Source organism: Hipposideros armiger, unplaced genomic scaffold (assembly GCF_001890085.2).
Source record: "Hipposideros armiger isolate ML-2016 unplaced genomic scaffold, ASM189008v1 scaffold_33, whole genome shotgun sequence".
In the NCBI taxonomy this organism is placed as follows: Eukaryota; Metazoa; Chordata; class Mammalia; order Chiroptera; family Hipposideridae; genus Hipposideros; species Hipposideros armiger.
In genome coordinates, this window is record NW_017731383.1 from 4,838,726 (window position 1) to 4,862,362 (window position 23,637).

General features: G+C 53.3%; 1 protein-coding gene across 1 annotated transcript in view; it reads right to left on the minus strand.

Annotated features, from left to right (window-relative positions):
- Window positions 1-23,637, minus strand: part of CPLX2 (complexin 2) — a 71,415-nt gene that overhangs the window by 42,532 nt on the left and 5,246 nt on the right. The window contains exon 2 of the mRNA XM_019637562.1: window positions 17,428-17,508. The gene's annotated coding sequence lies outside the window, so the exon portion shown is untranslated. The remainder of the gene's footprint in view (window positions 1-17,427; window positions 17,509-23,637) is intronic.

Sequence of the window (23,637 nt, forward strand, 5' to 3'; positions counted from 1 at the left end):
CCTGGGGATGTGGACTCCGGCAGGTCTGAACACAAGCTATGGCTCCAGCCCTTGGGTGATCCCCTCCAGCCTGGACTTTGCGTCCCTTTTCTGTAAAATGGACGTGACCCTGGCACTTGCTCTGCCTGCCTGGCAGGGTGATCAGCTGAGACGACGGCTTTGTATGCTGTAACGGGCAGTGCACATGGGAGTGAGCCCTACTGGGTTTCCCCCCCTGTTTTCTGCCCCAGGTCTCTGTCTTTCTGGCTGTGGAGGGGGATAGCAGTAGGTAGGATGCTTGGACAAAATCCGCTTGTAATCCACCCCGATGGGACCCCCATCCTGGGCTCCATCCTTGCCTGTCCTTCCCCCGGTTCAGTTAGGAGACCAGAACCCAGAACAAGAGCAGTACAGATAAGAAAGCTGTGTCACTCAGGCTCATGTTGGGGCTGGGAAAAGGCCTCATGTGCCTGAAATATCTGGGGAGCGGGGGGGGGGCCCGTGGGATAAACTGGTGATGTTCAGAGAATAGGCTTTGGAGTCAGGCCGAGCGGGGCTCGAATCTGAAAGCTGCCCCTTCTTGTCCCTGGGACGCTGGGCAAGGCATTGTACCTGTCTGTCTCAGTTTCCTGATCTGTAGAGTGGGAATGATAATACCCTTCTGGAAGGGCCTCAGCAAGGATGAAATTAAATGAGAGAAAATATGGAACCCAAAGCCACAATGCCTTCTGGGATGACTTCAAGTTTTCTCGAAGGAAAATAGCGAGGCAGAGAACTGCCGGTTTTGAGCATCGTCTTTACCTGCCGTTATCTTTACCTCCTTGTGTTTAAATTCCCCTTCTTCTGGTGCCAGCCCCTAGTTTTATTGTGTAGGGATTGCCACAGCCCTGCTGTCCACCCGAGTCTAGCCCATCCGATCACTGCCTTCCCCTTACTCCCTGGCTTTGTGACCTGTGGCAAATTGCTTGATGTCTCTGAGCGTCAGTGTTTTCAACTGAAAAATGGTGCTAATCACCTGTCCCTCTTCCCCACCTCCCTACCCACATCACCTCTCTTCTGGATAATCAGACATTCTTGTTTTCAGAACCCTAGATTGCACAGTGGGGGATACAGCCATGTCGGGGGGGGGGTCACAGGGACCACCATGCAGTGACATGGTGGTCACAGCTCAGCAGCTGTGATGGTGCAGAAATCAGGCTTCAGAGCAGCCCTGGGAATGAGGAGCTGGCAGCTGGTGGGGCCCGGGAGCTGAGGCCCACAGGCCCTGGCTGAGTCCGTGAGCTCTGGGCAGGCACCGCCATCGGAGTGGTGAAGGGCTGGGCATTGTCCCTGGCTCTGTGCCTTCCTGACTGTGCGCCCTTGGGCACAAGCTGCAGCCTCTTGTTTCTCCACCTGCACCCTGGGACCTCTGCTGTCCACGTCGCAGGCTCATCTGGGGCGGACAGGTGCTAGAAGCTGCTTTGTCAGCCTGTGTGTGGCCAGAGGCAGAGTGAGGAAACTTCGGATGATGGAATGCTAGAACGTTAGTGCTACAGGGACTAAATCCTTCTTTTCACAGATAGGGCGATGGAGGCCCAGCCAGGGCAAGCGGCCTCGCCCGAAGGCCCAGCAGAGCTTGTTCAGAGGGCAGGCGGGTGAAGCTCCGGGCCCACTTAATCCCTTCTGTTCTCTGGCAAACACTGATGGAGGGTCGTGAGGGTCTGGCTGGCCCTGGCCCACTGTCCTGACAAAGGGGCACCTTCCAGGGAAGGGTCGGTGCCTCCTTCTGGGGGCTGAGTTTCTGAGCATCCTTGGGCGGGAGGGGGAGGCATGGCGTGGGCAGATGGCCTGGTCCAATGCCCTCTCCCCTGCTTATTTGCTGGCCTCAGACTATTGCCAGCCTCTCCGAGTCTCAGCTCTCCAACAAGGTGGGGATGAGAACACCTCCCTTCCAGGGCTGTTGTAAAAATCAAATGAGAGAAGCCTTCAGGCGCTCATGTAGAGACCTGTGGGAAGAGAACTTTCTACCTCTGCGATGCTGGTGTCTGTGAAGTGAGCCCCACTCCCAAGCTCCTCTGCGGATTCAGGGCCAATCGTGGCCCAGGGATATGATGCCGTGCGAGACGCCAATCAGGTGTGTGTGGGTGCATTCTGTCCCAGCGGCTGGTTTCCTCCCCCGGACCTCACTGTCTCCACCTGTCAGATGGGGGAGGTGTCCCCATGGCTATGAATCACAGTGTCTCTAGGAACAGAAGGTTCCTCACACCTGCGGGTTTGCCGGGCTGCTTGACTCAGGCCCTGGGAGCCTCAGCGTGCGCATGGCACAAAACTGGCTGAGTGTGCAGAGGCAAGCGGGAATGCCTGGGGGAGGCGTTTAGAAGAGGGAGAAGCTACAGGGTCCCCTGGGTCACCCCAGGCTCAGAGGGCCAGGGCCTCACCCCAGGCCACACAACTGCAAGTGTGTTGACCAGTATGGGAGGACGAGAGGGACACTGCCCCTCCAGTCCCGAGGGAGACGGCGTCCCTGGGGGCCTGGGTTGGCCTGGACATCAGCGGGTCCTCTCTCCCCAACCCCAGCAGAGTAGAGGGACAGGTAGGGTCCAAAAGCCAGGGTGCCATTCTGGGAGATGTCTTCCTCTCTCTCCTCCTCCCACCTAGTCAGCCACCAGCTTCAATCCACTGTCCCTCCATGAAACCTCGCAGCCTGGCTCACGGCCCCGCCGATCTTTGCATGGACTGTTACTCCTGCCTTGGAACATCTGCCTCCAGTTTTATCCTTGTGAATCTTGTTTTCGTATACACAGAGAGATCTTCCTTCAACCCTAGTCTGACCACAGTCACTTGTGCTAGGGCTCCCTGTGACCAAAGCCTGAAGTTCATTCTCACTGGCAGTGGCATTCAAGACTTTTCACCTTCTGACCCAATCTAGCCTCACCTTCGGCCCATCCCCTGCATTAGGACATCCTAAAGTCCTCCTTAAAATGCTCTCACGCAGCCCTGTCTTCCATCTGTCCACGCTCTGAAACTGCCTTTTCTCACCAGGCTCAGCCTAAAGGCCCATCTTCGCTGACGCTTCCTCATGCTTCTTGTCACCCTCCCCTGGGTGCCCACAGCACCCTGCACGTCCCTCTGGCACAGTGCGCAAATTGCCTGGTGTCCCCGTCTGTCTTCATGTCCATCTCTGCCTTCAGACTGGGAGCTCCTTGAGGGCAGGGCCAGGCCTCACCCGGCGTCCTCAGCACCCAGCCCGGGCCTGGCACAGGGAGGCGCCTCACGTCCCTCTGACATGCTGCATTGTACCCAAGGCCTGCTTAGTGCTCCAGCCCACTCACCAAGCTTGTCGCCTTTACTCATTTAAAACCCCTTCTGGGGGCCGGGGGGACCAGAGAGTCAATTGCTCAGACCTCTACCTTGTCCAGGGGAGCGACTGTGGCAAGTCTGGGAGGCCACCCTCTCCAGCTGCCAGGAGCTGAGATTTCCACTCTGCCTTCATCACGCTGCCTTGGGGAAATAAATGGGGTTTCCAGGAGGGTGGTGGGAATTTTCAAGCCTTCCCTGACCCGATGCCAGCACAAGCAGACGTGGGAGCAGATGGTGATGACCAGGAGAGCACTCATGCTAGAGGGAGAGAGCCTCATCTCACAGGAGAGCTCTTGTGTGAGAATTACTGGCCTGGAGGACAGTCGTCTAATTGATAACAGAGGGAGAACAGGGCAATGCCTTCCTAATCCACAGCTCAGGAGGTCCCCAACCACATAAGCAGGCAGATCTGTCACTCAGACTTCTGCCAGCTTGGAGGGATTTTAACAAGGAAAGGGGAGAAGGAAGAGAGAGGATGCCATCTCCAGCTCTGCGCTGGGTGCTTGAATGCACTGTGTCTTCTTAGCCTCCACAATCACTCCAGGAACAAGACGCCATCCCAGTTCCCCGGGCGAGGGAACGGAAGCTCAGAGGGGGAAAATCGTATTCACACAGCCCGTAAGTGGTGAGCAGACCTTCAGGCCTGGTCTGAATGACCTCCTCTCCTCCATCCCAGCCAGGCCAGTAGGGTAGAAAGAGCAGTGGGTGAGCCTGCTGGAATCGCGATCCTTTACTTGCCTATCGAGTGGATTGTATAACCCATGGAGCCTCTGTGATGCTCAGTTTCCTCATATGCATGTTGGGAATGAAAGGCCCACCTCTGGGGCTGTTGTGTGAGAGCAAGGCAGGAGAACAGATCTACTGGGCCTGGCACGTAGTGGGGGCACAGAGAATCGCTGGCTATAATGGTGTTTTTCCTTGCCTTGCTCTTGACTGTCAGATCCCTTGGATGACCTATCTCTTTGCCAAATTCTAAGTCCGTTGAAACTGGAGAGGTCAGGCTTCAGCCTTCAGTTCCCGCTGATCCTGGTCAAGTCCATTCACCGCCTGGGCCTCTGTTTTCTCCCTGTGAGATAAGCGTGCTGCTCAGCTCCCTGTTCCCCAACCTGGCGCTCTTGTACCTCCAGGGTTTCCTAAAGATTGTAATGCATGGCAAGTAGGGAGACGGCATTTTCCGGCAGCAAGGTGGGCCTGGCTAGCAGTGTCGTCATATTTCTTAGCTTCGGATTGGCGTGATATCACCGCGTGGCTTTATCTCTTGCTGATCAAAACTCTGACTGGCAGTTAAGTGTCTTTGATTAATAAAAAATGTGGGAAATAAATTAATCATGACTTAAATGCAGTGTGTTTGGGAAACAGAATCTACAAAAACTCTAATCCACTGAGACCAAGAGGGGGGAAAAAGGCATCCTTGATAGCGAAAGGTTGGGGACGCATGAGGTGGATGTCCATGGACCCCTCCAGTTGTGGACAGAGGACCTGTGTGGCTGGGGGCCTGTGGGTGCTGCCACTAGGGATGGGAGACTCGGTCCCTTTAAGGCTGCTCTCCCCCTCACCAAGCCCAGGCCTCTGCGGAGGAGGACATGCATTATTGAAAGCACATTTCAATACCTATTCACTCTCCTCCTCCTGTGGGTGGCAATCACAGTTTACATAATCTGTCTCTCTGTCCTCCCAGGCAGATGCTCCCTTCTGGCTGAGTGGCTGGGGGGAGGAAGAGGCATTAACTCTGCTGCCACCTCCAGTGGTGGCCAGGTTGCTTTGGAATGAGCGAATGAGAGCAGACTTTGAGAGCACACAGCCCTGTGTTCTAGTGTCACTTGTGTGATGTGTGACATTGGGTGCTTCACTTGGCTCTTTCCCCAGTGATCTTGTTCCATTCCCATGGCCTCCAACAGTCTCCATGCCAGAAGTTCCCAAGCCTGTGTGTCCATCCCAGGTCTCTCTCTTGAGCTCCAGGTTCATCTGTCAACAGCTTGAGAGAGAGCTCTGTTTGTGTGTTCACAGGCAGCCTAGGCTGAGCATATCCCAGACTGATCTCACCAGTTTTCTTCCTGTCTGTCCATCCATTCGTCCATCCAAGCATCCATCTATCCATCCAAGCATCCATCTATCCATCTATCCATCCATCCATCCATCCATCCATCCATCCATCCATTCCATCTACCACCCATCCATCTACCATCCATCCATCCATCCATCCATCCATCCATCCATCCATCCATCCACCATTTTCTAAGTGTCTAGCATTTGTCAACGTTAGAGGTACAGCAACACACAAGACAGGCACTGTGTTTGCCCTCCCCATACTTAGAGAGCTGTAAAGGAGACGGACAAGTAAATAGAAAGTATAATAAATGTGATGAGTATGATGATAAGGGATGTGTGAAGTACTACAGGAGTATAGAAGGGGGTCCCCAACACAGCCTTGGGGATCAGAGAACTCTTTTTTTGGAGGCGATGACAATGAGGCTAAGACCTGAGAGACAAGGAGTGGACTTCGTTCCCCTCTGTTCCTTGTCTTCATTACCCATGGGGATTGACACCCAGCGCCCAGTCCGCCTTCTTTTTGTGACAATGTAATACTCTTCAGGAGGACCTACTCCTTTCCCACTCATGGGCTTTATGGATTGGCTGGAAAGATGACATCATCACCAGTTCTAGGGGTGAGCGTGTACCCCAGGCCTACCTGTAGGGATGGGTTAGGGATGAGTTCACTGAGGCTCAACCCCAGAACTCAGCTGGCATCGTTGGGAATGGGGTGTCTTATTTCCATCGGAGTTGCTTAGCTGGTGGAAAGGCGGCTGCTGTGTTGCCACTCTTGAGGGGGGACAGCCCACGTGAGAGTGATGCCATTCTAGAAGACAGCGGAATCAAGAGACCGAAAGGGGAGTCTGAGGCCGTCATGTGAACTGCTAACTCCAGATGTGCCTGACACCAGCAGCGTCAGACTTATCTTTCTTCCTTTAAGCCATTTTGAGTTGGGTTTCTGTCACTTGCAGTGAAAAGAGCCCTCATTAAGAGTAAAGATTCTCATTAGCAGTAGGAAAGCATTTTCACATCCTTTGTCTTGTCTGATTTTCATAACTGCCCTAGGAGGTTGTTTACAGAGGGTGCAATGAAAGCGCGAAAGCTCAGAGAGCTGAGTCGGTGGGATTCAGCCGCAGGTCTGCCAGACAGCAAAGCCCATCCTTTATTCAGGAGACTTTGGAGATTAACAAGAAGGATGCCGGCGAGAAGGATTTAGATTTGAGAGAAGGCACTGAGCAACTGGTCCAGGGGAGAGGACCTCCCTCCCCGCAGTCAGCCCACATTCTGCTGCGTGACCATGTTTGAAGGTCTGGCTTAAAAGACACTTCCTCCATGAAGCCCCAAGGCACCTCTCTCCTTCTTGCTCTCCAGACCCCATCAGTGTGTCCTTTGTAATACTGGTCACTTTCGGCCTCCCCACGTCACTCATTTCAGTGCATGACTCATTCCCTCCCAGAGAAGTCCGTGCTTCGCGCATCTTTGATTAGACCCAAGCTCCTTGCCCCATGCCTGGTACCCGGTAGGGGCTCAATGCATTCTTTAAAAAAATAAGTATTTGAGGTAAATTAATGTCCAGATAAAAAGTACATTTAGGGTGTGAATTAGAATGGCAGGGAGATAAAGAGGCAGAAATCGAGGTGAGACACAGACAGAGACACACAGAGAAAGAGAGAATGAGTCAGTGAGGGGGTGAAGGACAGGGAAAGGGGGGCCTGAGCAGGAGAAAGGGAGAGCGTCCTGGATGTGGAGGTCTGGGAGGGTCTGCCAGCCGTGGCTGGGGTTCCGTTGACCCGAATTGGTGTTTTATGGGTGACCCGTCTGGAAAGGCCTCGGTTCACTCAGAGTCCAGTAGAGTTGGCGGGTAAACCTGTGGCATGGTAGCAGAAGCTGGTGGATCGAGGAAGCATTCTTGTGGCCTCTCTTCCTGCCGCTTGGGGCAGGAAAAGCAAGACAGACAGCTGGTGGGCCTGAAGGAGCTAGTGGACTTGGCAATGACGTAAGGGGAGGGGACAAAATAGCTGTGTGTCAGCAGCAGCCAGGACCTCCTGGTGCCACATCCTGGGGCCTCTCACCCAGAGCTGCAGCGCAACCCTTCTCTCCAGGGGTTGAGTTTGGAGCCAAACCAGAGAAGCACACCCCCTCGCAGACAGCAGGCCTGTGAGTTTCCCCACCGCGCTCTGGGGCTGGGCGGTTGACCAGCTGCCCTTCCCATCATAGCTTTGTGCATCACCATCTCTGGCCCTGAGCGGGACCCAAAATGATCCTATGTATTGTGTCCATCTACTTGTTACTTATCCATCTCTGCCCCTGCAGGGGAAAGGTCACAAGGACAGGGACCTTGTGGGTGTCCCCGTACCTAGCAGGGTACCTGGAAAGCTCGCTAAGTGCTGAGTGGGTTAACGAATGAATGGACGGACAGACAGGATGGCAGTGTGCGGTGTGTGTGGTGGGGGTGCAGCGTTGCTCGGAGGTGGCATTGACAAAGCACTTTACCAAGCAAGGCTCCAAAAATAAAGGCTTCTGGGCTCTGAGATGAGAGCCCTTGAGAAGAGAAAGGCCCTTCTGGGGCCAATTGTGTGGCTGTCAGCTTGAGTGTGGCAGCTGCAGGGAGACGTCGCCTGGGGCGGCAGGGAGGCTCCTGCCGCCTCTGTCACACCTGCTCTTGGCCGTGAGGAAACCCCTACTGGGGCCCTGATGTAGCTGCTCGAGACAAAAGGACACTGCCTTTGAACCTCAGAAAGGAGGGGACCAAAGGACTGGGCCGTGGGCAGGATGGGGAGCCCCTCCAGTCCTAGAAGGGCCGGGGAGGGAGTGGGCATGCGCCAATGAGCCCAGGGGCTGCTTTGTCCCAGGCGCTGTGCTGGCTCCTCCCCGCAAGGCCCTGAGGAAGGGCCCGTGGCGAGTGGTGGCAGGCCAGGCTCTGAGTCAGCTTGGCCCAGCCCTCCCTTCACATCACGGGGCAGCCAACACGATGCCGGGGCTGGTGGGCAGCCTTCACCTGGACCAGGACTTTTGGTGAAATGGGGAGAGGAGAGGAAAGAAGAAGGGAGACAGGAGAGGGAGGACGGTCCCTTTTTGTGTAAAATAAGGAGTCAGATCGACGTCCTTGCGGCTGGTCTTTAGCTCTCGTTCTGTTCCCTTTAGTGCTCTTCTACCCCGCGGCTCCTTGCTCTGGTCTGAGATGGATGAGGAAATGAGCCCTGGGGTGAACCCAGCCCCCACTCGGGCTCCACTCCCAGGTCCACGGTGAGACCTTGGGCAAGTTGTTCCCCTCTCTAAGCCTGGTCACCTCATCTGTGGGATGCTGGTGACAGTGTGACGGCACAAGGGGGCTGTGAGGATTTCAAGCGTCAGAGGAGGGAGACGTAGCCCGGCACCTGGGTGAGATGCCCGTGGTTTCAGCCAGAGGTTCCAGAGCACCTGCCTCTACAATCCCAGCCACCCCACCTGGCCTACTGAGATGACTTTCTAAAATGAAATGTAGATTTCGTCCCTCCCCTTCCAGGGACGTGAATAGGCACTTCCGGAAAGAGGACGTCCAAATGGCCAGTAAGCGACCTCGCTAGTCACCAGAGAAATGCAAATCACAGCCAGAAGCAGTACACGCTCATCAGAATGGCTAACGTGCAAAAGACAAAATGCCAAACGCTGGCAAGGACCTGGCACTACTGGAACTGTCAGACAGGAGTATAAATCAGGACTGCCATTTTGGAAAAAGCATTTGACAGCGTCTGCTGAAAACGAACCCCTACCTCCTACGACGCATTGATTCTACTCCTGGGCATGAACCCAACAGAAAGGTGTATCTGTGTCCATCCAAAGACACGTACGAGAATCTTCTTGGCGGCTCTTTTCACAAGAGCCCCAAGCTGAACACAACCCAAGCACCCCTCAACACCAGAATGAATGCATGCATTTTGGTGTAGTCACACAATGGAATATAATTTAGCAATGAGCATGAACCACATGCCGGAGTGCTACGACATGAGAATCTCAAGCGTAATGCTGAGCGAAAGAAGTCAAACACCAAAGAGTACGCTGCTGTGTGACTTCACATGTGTGACGTTCAAACAGAAGCCAACTCACTGATGGGGTTAGAAGCTGGGAGAGTGGTTCCTTTTGGGGGGAGGTGTGATTGGGAAGGGGGATGCTGGGAAATTTCTGTTTCTTGATCTTGGGCTGGTTACCTGGGATGTTCACTTTGCGAAAATTCATTGAGCTGTAAATGTATGATATGAGCACTTTTGTGAATGTAGGTACATGTCAATATAATGTTTCTGCAGCCACCCCTTCTATGTCTCCCTCCAGGCACATGGCTGTCATTCAAGGCCCTCAGCTGCCTATTCCGTGCCCCCCCCTGCCCCCAGCAGTCCCTGCCTTAAGCAACAGAGGAGAGTGGGTAGGTCCTCCACATGCCAGGCTGTTTGTCACCTCTGTGCCTCGGCCCATATTGCCTGGCACCCCTTTCTCCCCATTTTTTTTGTCTGCCCCCTCATCCTTCCCTGAACACTCCATCCCCAGGTGGGCAGGGTAGCCCTCCTCTGAGCTCCCACAGTCCCACCCCACACTTCCCTTCATCTCAACAACCCTCATACGGCTTTTTGTTATTACCACTTGCCTGCCTCACGCCCTCAAGATCAGGGCTATGGCTGAGTCATCTCAGTCCCCAGTGCTCAGCATGGGGCCTGGCACAGTAGACACACAGTGAATGTCTGCAGAATGAATGAAGCAATTCTCATTCTTAGTTTGGGCTCTTATTTGCCCCTCTGTAACTTCCCTCATTTCATCTCTTCTGGTGGGACCTCCATCACTGTCTTGCAACAAACAGTCTCTCAGAGATTTCTCTTCTCTGGGACAAATGTCTCCAGTCCCGATCCTGTCTCTCATGTGATTTCTCTGTCTCCTCTCTGGGGACTGGAAACGGACACACATCCCCCTGCCCCGAACCCCTCACCTCCTCCATTCTCACCACACTCAGTTACCCCGGATAGCTCCTGGGGCCAAGGCAGTGATTGGTCAACCAGAGCAGGGAGTTGGGCCACGCACCTTTCCCTCAAACCCTGGTCCCCAGACATCAGCTACTCTCACCACAGACACCGTGGGAGTGGTTTGAAAATGGAGCGGGATGCTTGGGCGGGGGGGTTGGGGGAGTATAGTGAGCTTCTTGTCCCCAGAGGCATGCAAATGGGAACTGGCTGGCTGCAGTCAGGGGTGCTATTGGTGGGAGGTTAGACTCAGTCCCTCCAACCCAATGGGGCAAAAAGAAGATAAGTTATATCATTTGAGGGCCTTCTGTGCACCAGGTCCTTTGAATGTGTGATCACAGACTTGGCACAATTGTTCTGGGAGGAAGGAGTTATCATTGTCTCCACTTTAGAGATGATGAAGCTGAACCTCTGCTGTTGGTTCGCAGCCAGCCTGACAAAGGCAGGTGAGCACCTCAGAGACACCTGCAGGGGCCCCAACCACTCACCATCAGCCAAGTTTATGGCCAAGGCTGATGACGAGGGCCAGGATCCCTGAGTGCGTTGGCATTCGATCACAGAAGAGAGACCCTCGGAGCAGCTGCAGTCACCCTCAGGTCGTCATGGACCTCAAATGAGATGCCAAGTGACCAGGTGACGATTTTACTCTAAGTGGTTTGCTCATTGGCATTTGACCTCTATTTTCTGTCGACTTGATTTTCATTTCCTAGTTTTTACTGATTGGAAGAAAAAGAAAGATGGAAAGCTCAGGCTAAGGAAGCTCTGTCCCCACTCCTTTCCCAGTTTTCTGGATGTCTCTAGTTAAACCTATGAATTAAGAGGTGCTGCATGCACTGATCATGAAGAGTCCCATTATTGCCCTTGAATGCTGGGCCTGGGCTGCCTCTGCCCCGCCAGCATCCTGAGCCCACCTGTTGGACCCCCGAGCTCCCCAGCATTGCCAGCTGCAGCCCAGGGTCTGTGCTGCAGAGACATGGACTCAGCGAATCCCTATGCGCTCCACTAAAACTCCTAGCCCCCATAGTGAGACAGGTCATGGGACTGGTTCTGGCCAATGGGCTGTACAGAGAGCTAGCGCGTCACTTCTGTGCGGCAGTATATAAGAGTGGGTGTGAGTTCTCCACTCGCTATCTTCCCCGGCTTCCTAACGGTGGGGCCATCCTGGATCCCTGAGTCACCACTGGAAGGAAGCTGCCCGGAGAGCTGCCAGCCCCACAGCGGACTTCAGATGAGGGAGAGACAAGCGTTCGTTGTGTTAAGCCACAGAGATTCCAGGATTGATTCATTACTATGCTATCACTTAGCCATATTGACAGACGCCATCACTACAGTTGCCCTTTCATCAAGGCCACACACAGTGCCTTGTATCAGGCACCAGGATGGGCATAACCATCAGAAGACATGTTGGGCACCCACAAAAAGGCACAGCTAAAGAGCAGCAGATGAAAACCAGTGAGCTTTCATAATGCAGAGTGTCAGCTGTGATAGGAGGGAATGCAGGGTCTGTGGGAGTCCAAAGGAAAGGTGGCAAAGCAGAGGGAGGGGCAAGTCACGGAAAGCTTCCTGGAGGAAGTAACTTCTCAGCTGGGCTGTGGTAGATGAATAGAAGTTAGTCCACTGGCTACAAAGTGGTGGTGTGTGTTGTTTGGTCAGCACAGTATTTAAGTTTTTTTTCTGGTAGTCGACAATATTTAAAAATGAAAAGTCTCACATAAAGATCTGGATTTCGGGCTTCACTTAAAATAACATCAGGATATTGATCAACACTGGGGCCATGTGCCTACGTGGCAAAGATTGGCTGCCGCTGGCAGTGGCTGCCCCTTTAGACAGGCGTGAGTTTTCCAGGTCACCACGGTTCCCTTCATGCATTTGCTCCCTGGCAGCCCTGCAGACATTTGGGTTTGCCTCCTCTGAGTGAGTCAACTCTCATTAGACTTTCTCAGCCCTGCAGATCCCTTTCAGCCATGGGGCCAAGGACCAAGCTTTGTGCAGCCGTCTCCCTTCCCCGACCCATCAGCAGATCCAGAGGCCTGGATGCAGCCCCTCACCGGAGGCCTGCCTCGGCTAGAGCTGACTGCTGGCCCAAGACTGGGATGATGACCTTGGTCCAGCCAGGGCGGACGAAAGGAAGCCCCAGGGACAATCCCAGACAGCCAGGCCCAGGGGACCGTATTGCCTGGTCCTGCCTTGGCGCCGGAGGGTGGATATTTGCTGGTTTGGGCTGCCCAGAATCCATTCTCCCTCCTTTTAGGGACAGCCCCATGATTTTCTTTTTGGGAACCACCCCTTCCTCAGTGTTCAATATTAGAGGGAATCTAATTGAGCCTCTCTGCCCTCTGCCAGCCAAGAGGAGGACACGGGACTCAAGCCACACCAGCTGGTGTCCCTCCTGGGGCTGTGAATCACGAGCAGAGTGAGGGAAAAGCAGTTGTGGCCGATGCATCTCAGGGGAACCTCGAGAAACCGCCTCCGTTCCTGCCCCCAGAGCCCTGGTCGGCTCTGGTTCCACCAATGGTTGGTGCCCATCTGGGAAAATGCTGCCTCAGCAGCCTCTGTCTGCTCCAAGATCCTGTGGCCAGCTGCCCACCCGGACTTGACCACAGCTGTTATCTTGGACTTGACCCGTGCTGCCCACCCAGAATTGACCACTGCTGCCTGCCTAAACTTGACCACTGCTGCCCATGTCATACCCACCACAGTGTTCCAGACAGACCAGGCCTGGGCAGCTACTTTGTCCCAGTGGATGAGCTTGGTTCTAGGTCCAGCCATCTCAAGTTAAAATGCAGAGAAGTTTACAAGAACAAACCTATTTGAGCCCTCCCTACCTGGCAGACCCTGTGATAGGTGTTTCACATAGATCGTCTCGTTTCTTTCCCCCACATTTCAGTCACTCACGCAGCACCTTCATGATTTCTGCCATATCAGTATTATTCATTTACTGAGTATTTTCCTTTAAATTGATTTGCCATTTAAAAAACACATGATTTTATTTTAAAAGTAAATGCTATATTATTTCCATAAATCACAGAGTTTGGTATGTTGCTTATATTTTTCTAATATGCACCAATTGTGAGCTAGTAAAATAATAACTGTTCATCCACATCCTACCTGAAATCATTGTGCACACCATCAATCACACGCGTGCCAGCCCCGGGGGAATGCTGTGGCGTCTGAGTTAGTGCACACACATCCCTGGAAAGATGGTGTATAGATAAGAACATGGGGGCGCATAGAGCTCCTGCCAGAAATCCCACAAGTAGAAAGGCTTGGGGCTGAGATTTGAATCCAGACAGTCCTAATAAATGCCTAGGCTCTTTCTAATGCATTAAAAAAAATGTAAAGAATCCTTTAAAAATGAAAATGTGTGTGGAAATCCAATATATAAAACGGATCAAATTAGAGCATTTTAAATTTAAACAGTGTTGTTGGGTCCAGAGCTTCTTTTTTGGGAATTCCCCTTGCAAAAACCCATCCTATAATGGCCCTTGAGAGCCTGTCTCAGAAGCCTGGGACTCTGAAGCATGTCATTTTAAACCCACAGGGCACCCCTGCCCTGCCCCCACCCCCCTATCTCTTAACTCTATTTAGTCTGACTTTCCCTGTGAGCCAGACTCCTTCCAGCAACTTCTGGGCCTGTGTTATCTTCTCTGGCTGCACATATCAACCTTGGATCTTTGCCATGTTGACATCTCAGAATTGACCATCTTGAAATCTTCCACTGGTGTTAGAAGCCTTACTCTGACCTAATTAATTATTCACTCATCACCCACTGATGTCTAACCTGTACCCAGATTTTCAGAGGACACAAGAGGAATAGATGCAGCGACTGTGATGGGTTCCGAATGCAGCGTGGGAGACGCACACAGCCAGATGCAATAAGGGTTTGAAGAGCCCCCGCTCGTGGAATTGCATCGTATCCGCAGTTCCTGCCTCTCCTGGGTGCCTGGCGGCATCCTGTGCTTGGCAGTGCCTGAGATGGGGCAGCCAAGGGGCCCAGGTGGTGCTGGCTGCCCTCCAGATTGACATGCCAGAGGTTTTGTCTGATTCCCCACCCCGGCTCCTGGGTCACAGTTCCTTTCAGCAGCTTATGCCTGATGTAAGTCTGGAGTTAGAATCATACCTCACGCAGACCCCCAAACCCTCACTCCAGCAGGAGGACCTATGTGCAGCTGTGCCAGCATCTGCAGTATGAATCTCTGCCCGGCTCCTGCCATCAGTCTGCCTTCTGTCCTCATGATGGAGTCCATGACCCTCCCCCCAAACCTGGAGACCACCTCCCATTGAAGCGGGCACTCCCAAGTTGCCCTCCTCTGCCAGGAAGAGAAGAATCTGTCACTCTAAAAATATGCAAAGATCCTGGCCAAGTTCCAGTAAGTTTTAAAGATTCCTAAATGGCGTTCAGCCTTGTGGTGCGTCCTGACGAAGCCAAGATGGCTATGCTTTCCCCTCAGTCCTGGTGGTACCCCTGATCCTCTCCGAGACGCTTCTTTCTTTGGAAGGCCCCAGTTGTCCCCAGAACATGAGCCTCTGGGTCTCCCCTGTGCTGTGGGACCAGGTCTGAACTAAGCTGGAGTCCCACCCAGGTACCTTCTTCTTGGTAGGCCCTCGAGTGGGGTCCATCAGCAAACTCAAAACAACTCAAGTCAATTCAAGCCAAGTCAACTCAAGCCAAGTCAGCTCAACTCAGCACGTCACACTGCACATCTCGTGCCCTGCGCCGGACTATCCTAAGCTAGGCGCTAGTTTCGGAAACGGTAGAAGCCAACAGATAACAAAACACAAGCTTTACTTGTGAGGAGTTTTCTGTTTTGCGCCTAGATTTCAGATCCAAATGTTTCCTTGAGCTGAGGAGCCCCTTGCACAAGGGGCTGGAGACGGAGCTTCCTTTCCTGACGTGGAAAGGGCCCAACCAACAGCCTAATTCCTGGGGTCCACCCCCCAAGACTTCTCAAACTACCCACCTGGGGGGTGTCTGACTTCAAGGCTTGAGGCTGCAGAGTCAGTTTGTCCCTCACCCTTCAGGATCTGGTTCATATGGTTTCTGAGTCATTCATTCATTCATTCATTCATTTGTTCGTTCACAAACCAGCGCTGAGTACTTACTGTGTGCCAGACACCTTACAGACGTTTTCTCGTTTAATTCCCACAGCAACCGTGTGTACAGCTAGAATGTAACCCAGCCATAATTCCAAAGCCTGTGCTCTTCCCATGTCATCCCACTGCCCCTTAGGACAAGTCAATAGAATCCATAATAAAGGGTGGATATCACCACATGCTTAAACAAACACATTCTATATGGAGGGAAAGAGGGGACTATTGAATATTTTGCGTGAGGTGAAATCCCACCTGCCCATTTTACTAGAATTCTTTGAGAAGTGAACTATACGGGGAGATAAAAGGTGACTTTCGCAAAAAGCCTCCGTGAAGCTTCTATCCCAAAGCCTATTAATACAATTGATTCATTATAGAATTGGGCAGAGGTGGGTGGTAAGTGGGAGGGAGTCTATTTTTGCACGGAGAGAGAACTGGCTTAGAGACAAGGACGAGCGGGTGGAGATAAATGGGTGTTCTTTCCACTGGAGAACAGGGTTCCCTAGGAATCGGTGCTGAGTCTGGTCTTATATAACACCCAGTGCGCATGCATTGAGCACCCACTGTGTGCAGGTCCTGCTTTCAGCATGGGAGATACCCAAACAAGCCAGACTCAGCCCCCTTCTTGCAGGAGCCCAAGGAAGGGAGTGCTCAGTGACATCTTCAAGTTTTCAGAGGACAGAAAGCTCCTTGGTGGTCTGAAAAGGTGGGGCATTGGAGATAAAACAAGAGGGGCCTGGGGACAGGAAGGAGCCCCAGGCAGCAATCAGGAGATTTGCGCTCCAGGACCAGCAGGCCACTGGCTTGCTGTGTGACACTGGGCGGGTTCTTTCCCTCTCTGGGTCCCGGTTTTCTCTCCTATGCACTGAACGGATTTGCCTAGATGGCCTGTAAGGATGTGGTGCTCTGGAGGGAGAACAATGACTTAGAATAAGACCTGGTTATGAGAAAGTCTCCATTTCCTGCGGCCAAAATGTCCCCTTCTGTCCATGCACTGTGATGGGGGACCCCTCTCTCCCTGATGTGTGAACACTGAGGATGAGGCACAGAGCCATGAGGTCTGTGGGGCTCGGAGCCCAGCCTGGAATCCCTCCGTGGCATTCACTACGGGTGACTCAGCGTCATAAATAGCTCCCATCTGGGTGAGCAACGATATCTGTAGCCATCGAGCGATCTCTATATCCACACACACCCTCTCTGTGCAAATATGTGGCTCACTGTATGCTAAATACGGGGTGGCCTGGAGACGTTCCTCCACTTAAAAGACTATTTGGTACGAAACTCAAGACTGTTTATTTAAAGAAACAAATTTACAACTCTGCCTGTTGGATTGCTGGTGGTGGGTGGTGGGGACGAGGCGATGTGGCTGGATGAAGGGACGCTGGGTGTGATCTGAGCTTGGGGGCCGCTTGAAAGAGGGGCTGAGGCGCCTGCCTCACCTTCGCCTCCTGTCTGCGGCAGGAGGGGTGGTGGCCGCACACACAGGAAGCTTGAGGTCCTGGAGTAGGGGTGTGGTGGGGGGAGTGTTGAGCCCCAGTTCAGCAGAGTGACAGGAGAGCCAGGTTCCAGCCCTGCTCTGGCCTGCCACTGACCTTGGGTAGTTCATTAATTCACTCATTCATTCATCAAACATGCACCAAGCCCCTACGAGTTGCATAGGCCACTTGGGGTTCCAGACAAGAAAACGCAGGTCTGACTTCAGGCTCAGCCACCCACCAGCCATATGTCTTTGGGTGATCCTTTCCCTTCTCTGAGCTTCAGTTTCCTCATCTGTGAACTGGGGATAATAACACCCACTTAAGCGTTTTTGGGGGCGAGTGTCACCGAATAAAATAACGCACAACGAGGTGTTCTCTGTTGTAAACAGCACTAAAAATGCACAGGAACACCATTCCACCTCATTGTCTGTTTGATCCATCCCATTCCCACTTAGGGGTGCTCTTGGCGATTGTGGGGAGCACTCTGCACACCACCCATGGGGTGACGCTGGGAGTTCCCTTACCTTTGCTTCTTAGCAGAGCTGGGGTGCAGGGGTCTTCAGTCAATGCGCAGAGCAGGTAGCATACCAGAGACGCACAGCTTCCTGGAGGAGGAGAGAGGGTGTTGGGGGTCCGGGGAGACGGCTTCCAGGGAAGCTCGCCTCCCAATTGGGCACCAAACCCCAGCCCCCATCTAGGGCGTGCCCTTGCCTCTCCTGAGGCCACCACTGATGCCGTAGGTTTCAGCAAGGGGGTGGGAAGGATGGGGACCTGCTGGGCATCAGACCCAATCCCTGGCCCCTCCACACCTGCTCTCCTGACAGCAGTTGCCCTTCTTGGTCACTGGTTTGGCCGACACTTGTATTGTACCACAGACCACGCGGTTTTCTGGATTAAATGTGATTTCTGACTGGTGACAATGGGTGGGATTTACTGTTAGTCGATCTGGGTTTGAGTTCCGGCTTGGGGGAAATCCATGACATCTCTCTGAGCCTCAGGTTCTTTACGTGTAAAATGGGGCTGCTGATAGCCCCAACCTCATACATGGGTGCCGTTAAGCGCTTGTCGTTGGTGGTGGTAAATAAGATAACGTCTGTGAAAATATCTACTACGTCGTAGCCCCTCAAATTTTAGTTACCTTCCTCTGCTTGCTTCTAGGAGGTACCCAGAATTCCTGCAAAGGCAGGGAGTGGGTCTCACATGACTGTTTCCACAGCCTTGCCCAGGTGGGCACCCTGTACTGTTTGCTGACGGAGCAGTGCCTGACGAGTGTGTTAGATTTGCTTTCACACTGTCACTAGGATTAGGGAGGCCAGGTCTCCACTGTACAGATGAGAACACAGGTGTGGAGAGGGGCCCTGAGCTGCCCAGTTTCCCATGGGCTGAGCGGGGGGCCGGATCAGAACCCACAGCCCCCACGCTTGCCACCCGCTGCAGTCAGAGGCTCAGCTGGATGCCAAGGCCTTGGCCTTGCAGGGGTCTGAGAGGTGTGCTTGGGCCCGAGGACAGCCTGTCACCTCGTCCTCCTTCCATGCTCTAGTCCCGCTCACCGTGACTCAGAGTAGTGGAGATTCTTGTCTTGGGGACTGAGGATTTGGTCCAGGTCACAGAGATGGTGGGGGAAGCGGATTCCAAGAGATCAGCGGACTCCCGGTCCTTTCCTGGACCACCCTGGGTGACCCAGCATCTAAGCTCTGGGTCTCTTCTGCTCCATCCATGCACCATCACTGCCTAAGGCAGCCTCCTCCACCCCCAGCCCACTGCTATGAATAGAATAGGAGCCCCTGCGGCAGGGCCCTGGCACTTTGCAGGGCTTGATAAGTATCTGTTGAGTGAGTGAATGAATGAATGAGTAAATGAGGGCCAGGCCGTGTTCTAACCGCAGTGAAAAGGGCGGGCCTGCTCCCTGTTCTCAAGGAGTGACAGCATTTGAATTTGTCACCAACCGGATTGGAAAGAGGGCAGATGTTACTGCTTTCTGACTGGCTAGGTGGGGCAGCGGGGAGGGAGTTGACATGGGCAGAGCCTGCTGACTGCCCAGGGAGCGTGCATCTTGGAGCAAATGGCCACCTCCCTGGGCTCAGGTAGGGTCATCTCTGAGCTGCTAGTGAGGCTGACCTTTAAGAAGGCAGGGAAAGAAAGGGGGGTGGGGCCATTAAGTGTTCAATGGCTACCTCCTGTTGAGTCCCAGGCAGCTAGCACAGTGCCTGGCACATAGTAGATACCGAAGACATTTTGTTCAGTGAATGAAGGGTGGGCAGAGAGCATGTTGGGATGACTCAGGCCTAGAGGCTTGTGGGGATCAGAATTATTACCCTTGAATGGGGCTTTACTGTTTGCAGAGCCCTTTCACACAACAGCTACTATTCTCACAGGTGAGGAGTACAGTCTGAACACATTTATTACTGAGCACTCTGCTGGGTGCTAGTGGTGCCCATAAACCACAGGGCACCGGCAGCCCTCGGCATGTATTCACGGCGTGCCAAGCCCTTTACGTCCAGTAGCTGGCAAAGGCCAAGGTCATAATCCCCATCTTGCAGAGGCAGCATGGAGGCCCAGAGCAGTCTGGATTGTGCACAGTGGGAACCGGGTCTTAGTCTGGGAATGAGAGGTAGAACATCAACAGGCAAGTGGATAGTTGAAATACGGTGTGGCATCACATGAATGCAGGCTTGTTAGAGGCGCCGCACGGCCAGGAGGCAGGGGGGAGGGCTTTCCTGGGAAGGGGAGCCTCGAGTTGAAGCTTAGACGGCAATGGAACAGGAAGAGCTTTCCAGGCGGAAGGAACAGGGTCTGCAGAGGCGTGGAGGAAACCTGGTCCGCTCAGGTGCTTGGAGGAATTTGGTGTGGCCAGAGCCTTGGGCAGAAGGCCAGTGATGAGGGGCTTTCACTGGGCGTGAGCTTGTAACAGGGCTTTGTGGTCTAGAGAGTTCCTTCTAGGGGCAGGGGTGGGGGCATGGGAGGAGCTGGTAGCTGGAAGGTGTTTGCTGAACTGTGGTGTAGAGGGAGACGCAGGCTCTGCCCCCTGGCTTGGAGGGTGTATGAGCGTGGCTATGCGAGGTTCTGAGCCTTAACACTCCCCTTGGCTGGCCCACCCTGCAGAGTTGGAGGTCCTCCCCCGGCCCCCAAGAAGGCCACAGTGGCAAGTCCTGGCCTCTGCCCTAGCCCCAGCTCTAGCCAAGACCTCCTCTGCCACCTGACTGTTCCCAAACTGTGTCCTAGCAACCTCGCAGCCCTCACCTTGGCAACGCCAGCTTCTGCACTCTCTCTCTCTCTGATTGGGCTGCAGGGAGGGTGGATCTCGGCCACCTTCTGTCCACTAGACCTGCCCAGGGAACCACTCCCCTCAGGCTGCCCACATCCTGGGCCCCTGGGCCCCTCAGGTGGAGGCTGGCCAGGCAGATGGCGGAGGCGGGTGTGGACACTGGACTGAGAGACTTGGGATCTGGATTCTGGCCCCAGGGCTGACCCTCTGTCTGAGTGACCTTGGACGAGCCTTTTCCCCACCCCGAGCCTCAGTTTCCCCTTCTGTAAAATAAGGAGGCTGGACAACGCCATCTCCAGAGTCTAATATTGTCTTATTCCATTTCTGATCTTTTCATGGCTATTGGTTGGATGCTCTGTTGCTGGCACGGGATTTAGTGTCAGACTCCAGGAACTTAAATTCTGGTTTACTTGGACAAGTCACTTCACCTCTCTGAGCCTAGATTTTTTTTCCTCTGTAAAATGAATATATCTCATGCTCCTCTTACCCAAAGAGTTATGAGAATCAGGTGAAATGGTATAAGCAAAAGTGCTTAATAAATGGTGAAGGGCTATACCGATGTTACCTATTTTTTCACATGGGCTGTGCTCAGTAATGATTTATTGAACCCCCTCCCCAATCACCCCACTGACAGCAACTGCAAGCATTTATTAAACACTTCCTATGTGCCAAGCATTGTGCTGAGGGTTTTACTCACATCGTCTCATTTTATCTTCACAACAACATGTAAGGTACTTGCTGTTATTGTTTCTATTTTCCAGAGGAACAAATCGAGGGCCTATGTATGTGGTTATGTATAGAAGGAGCTCATCTGGGCTCCTTGGCTTCAACACTTGACCATTTAAAATGTACCGTGGTGCCCGTTTCAGGATCTTTGTGCCCATCTTGAGTTTCTCCTCTTGCCTGAAGTCAGGATCTAACTCAGGGTTAGGAGGGCAGAGGGAAGCACTGTCCTCTATTGAGCATCCTCGATGTGCCAAGAATCGACCAGCCTCTCAGGTCTTTATGTGCATGCTAATCCTGGGGAGTCTTGTTAAAGGGCAGATTCTGATTCAGGGGGTCTGGGTTGCAGCCGAGATGCTGCATTTCTAATAAGCTCCCAGGAGATGCTGGCGTTGCTGGTCTATGGACCACACAGTGAGCAGCTAGGTGCTAGAGGACTTCAAATACCATCTTAGTAAATCCTGGAGACTTGGTCTTATTTGCTCCGGGGTCACCGATGGGGAAACAGGCTGGAGAGGCAATTCCCCTTACACAGGGTCCCACAACATACAAGGGGTGGATTTGAAGCCAGAGCCGCTTGGCATTAGCCATGCCCCGGGCTGCAGGCCCAGCATCACCTTGTGGCGGTGGGGCCCCTTCTGTGTCCACAGCTGAGGGGGTTTTGGTCTCGGAGGCCCTCACTAGGAACTGCTCCTTCCTTTCCGTTCGTCCTGAGCAGACCAGCTCTGATGCTGGCTCGCACTGGGTCAGTACCCTGGCCCGGGAGATGTCGCTGCCGCTGAGTGAACATCTCAGGGTCAGGATTAGAGCCTATGCATGTGTGACTCACACCTTTTGCCTCACCCTCAACTTGCCTCTTGAAATCCTGTCTTTATTTGAAAATACTGATTGTTTTATTCATCATGGATTTTTTCCATTAATTTTGTTTTAATTGCACCAAATGTTTACCGTGATGACTGAGCTTTTAGCCCGCCCTCACATTTTGCACCCGAGGCAGGTGCCTCTCTCCCTTGCTTCATCCCAGCCACAGCCGGGCCTGTGTCTTCTCCTGTCCCCGTCGCCTCATGGCACCAGGATGCTGCCTGCACTGCTGCACTGCGGCGCCCACCCGGCAGCCAGCCAGCTGATGGATTTCCTTCCCGGCAGGGAACCCAGCACTGTGCTTGCCCTTTGGCTCACCTGCTCTAGAGATGGCAGCAGAGACTGTGGGCCCGAAGGAGGGTCCAGGGGATCGTTCTGACCAGTGGGGTGACCGAGGGAAGCGACTCCATGGCAATTTAGACTATGCCACACTCTGCTTTACCCGGTCTTCAAGGTCCTTCCTGCTTTGGCCCCTGTCAACCCTTTTGCCCTCACGTCTGCCACCTCTCCCTCACTCCATCTGTTTCTGTCCTGCGATCTTGTTAGGATTCTTCCTACCCCAGGCCCTTTGCACTTTCTGCCTAGACACTTGTCCCATGACCAGCTGCTGCTTCCGTTCCAGATGTTAACTTTAATGTCTGTTTCTTCAGGTCTCCCCTGCCTCTGCCTTGTGTGAGTAGCACTTATACAACTTGGGGAAATTGTTTACTTGGTGTTCTCTGTCTTCCCAGTAGAAGGTGAGAGCACAGCCCATGTCTTATTCTTCATCGTCTCTCCAGCTTCTAGAACAGCACTGGCCCCTCAGAGGTGCTCAGGGAGTGTTAAGGAATCAACAAGTCATACGCGGGGCTTCAGTGTCCACGTTTGTGCAATGAGGTGACAACCCTAACCCCACGTTGTCAGAATCCAAAGCAAAATGACCCCATGGGGCCAAAAGTATTATCCCCATTTTAGAGACCATGAACTTGAAGTTCAGAGAAATGGTGGGACTTGCCCAAGATCACCCTGCCAGGAAGTGCGGGGACTGGCGTGCTTTCCACTTTGGAGGAGCACCTGGCCCCGCGCCCCGCTCCGAGTGGGCATTCAGCGACGTGAAACCCGGCTCCGAGTTCCTCTGAGCCTCTTGCCATCTGCTGCTTGAACTGCAAGACCCGGCTTGCCCACTTGGCTGTCACAGCTTCCTGACGGGTCAAGCACAGGAATTCTAATGGCTGCCTTTTGTGCAACACAAAGGCCTGCCTCTTGCAAATGTGGAGGTACATTTTCTCTGCATTGGCAATTACCATGCTGAATGTCTGGGGAGCGGCTTTCATCTTCCAGGCACTTTACCAAGATTAACTCCGGAACCCTATGCTGCAGTGCTTGCTGCGACTTGAGGGGGTGTCTGGGGCCACGTGGGTGGCAGTGTCTTTTGTCACAAAAGCTGGGATTCAGAAGGGGTCGAGCCCCCCAAGTCAACATCTCTAGGAATTTGGTTTATTTTCCCAAGGAGGGTTTCACCACTAACCAAAATGTACTGACTTTCCTGAGGATTCCAAGTTTCTGGTTTTTCCTGCCCGTTTTGGTCATGATTCAGCAGTGTATTCCACAAATATTTACTGAGAGTATCCTGGGCATTCTTCTAACCCTGAGGCTGCAACGAGGGAAGAAAATATATACTGCCCTTGTCCCTGTGCAATATCGGGTCAGTAGGGGGGACACATCACAGTGTCCTGACAGTAACTGGCTGTGTGACTGCAGGTAGGTCCGTGTCCCTCTCTGGGCCTTTGGGTTTTAGCTTCCTCTCTACCCTATTCCCCCAGTTTAGAAGCCGTGATGGCCCCTTGCTGCTTACAGAGCGAGGTGGTCATCTCTGGCCTGATCTTCAGGCCCTCAGAGTTGGGCT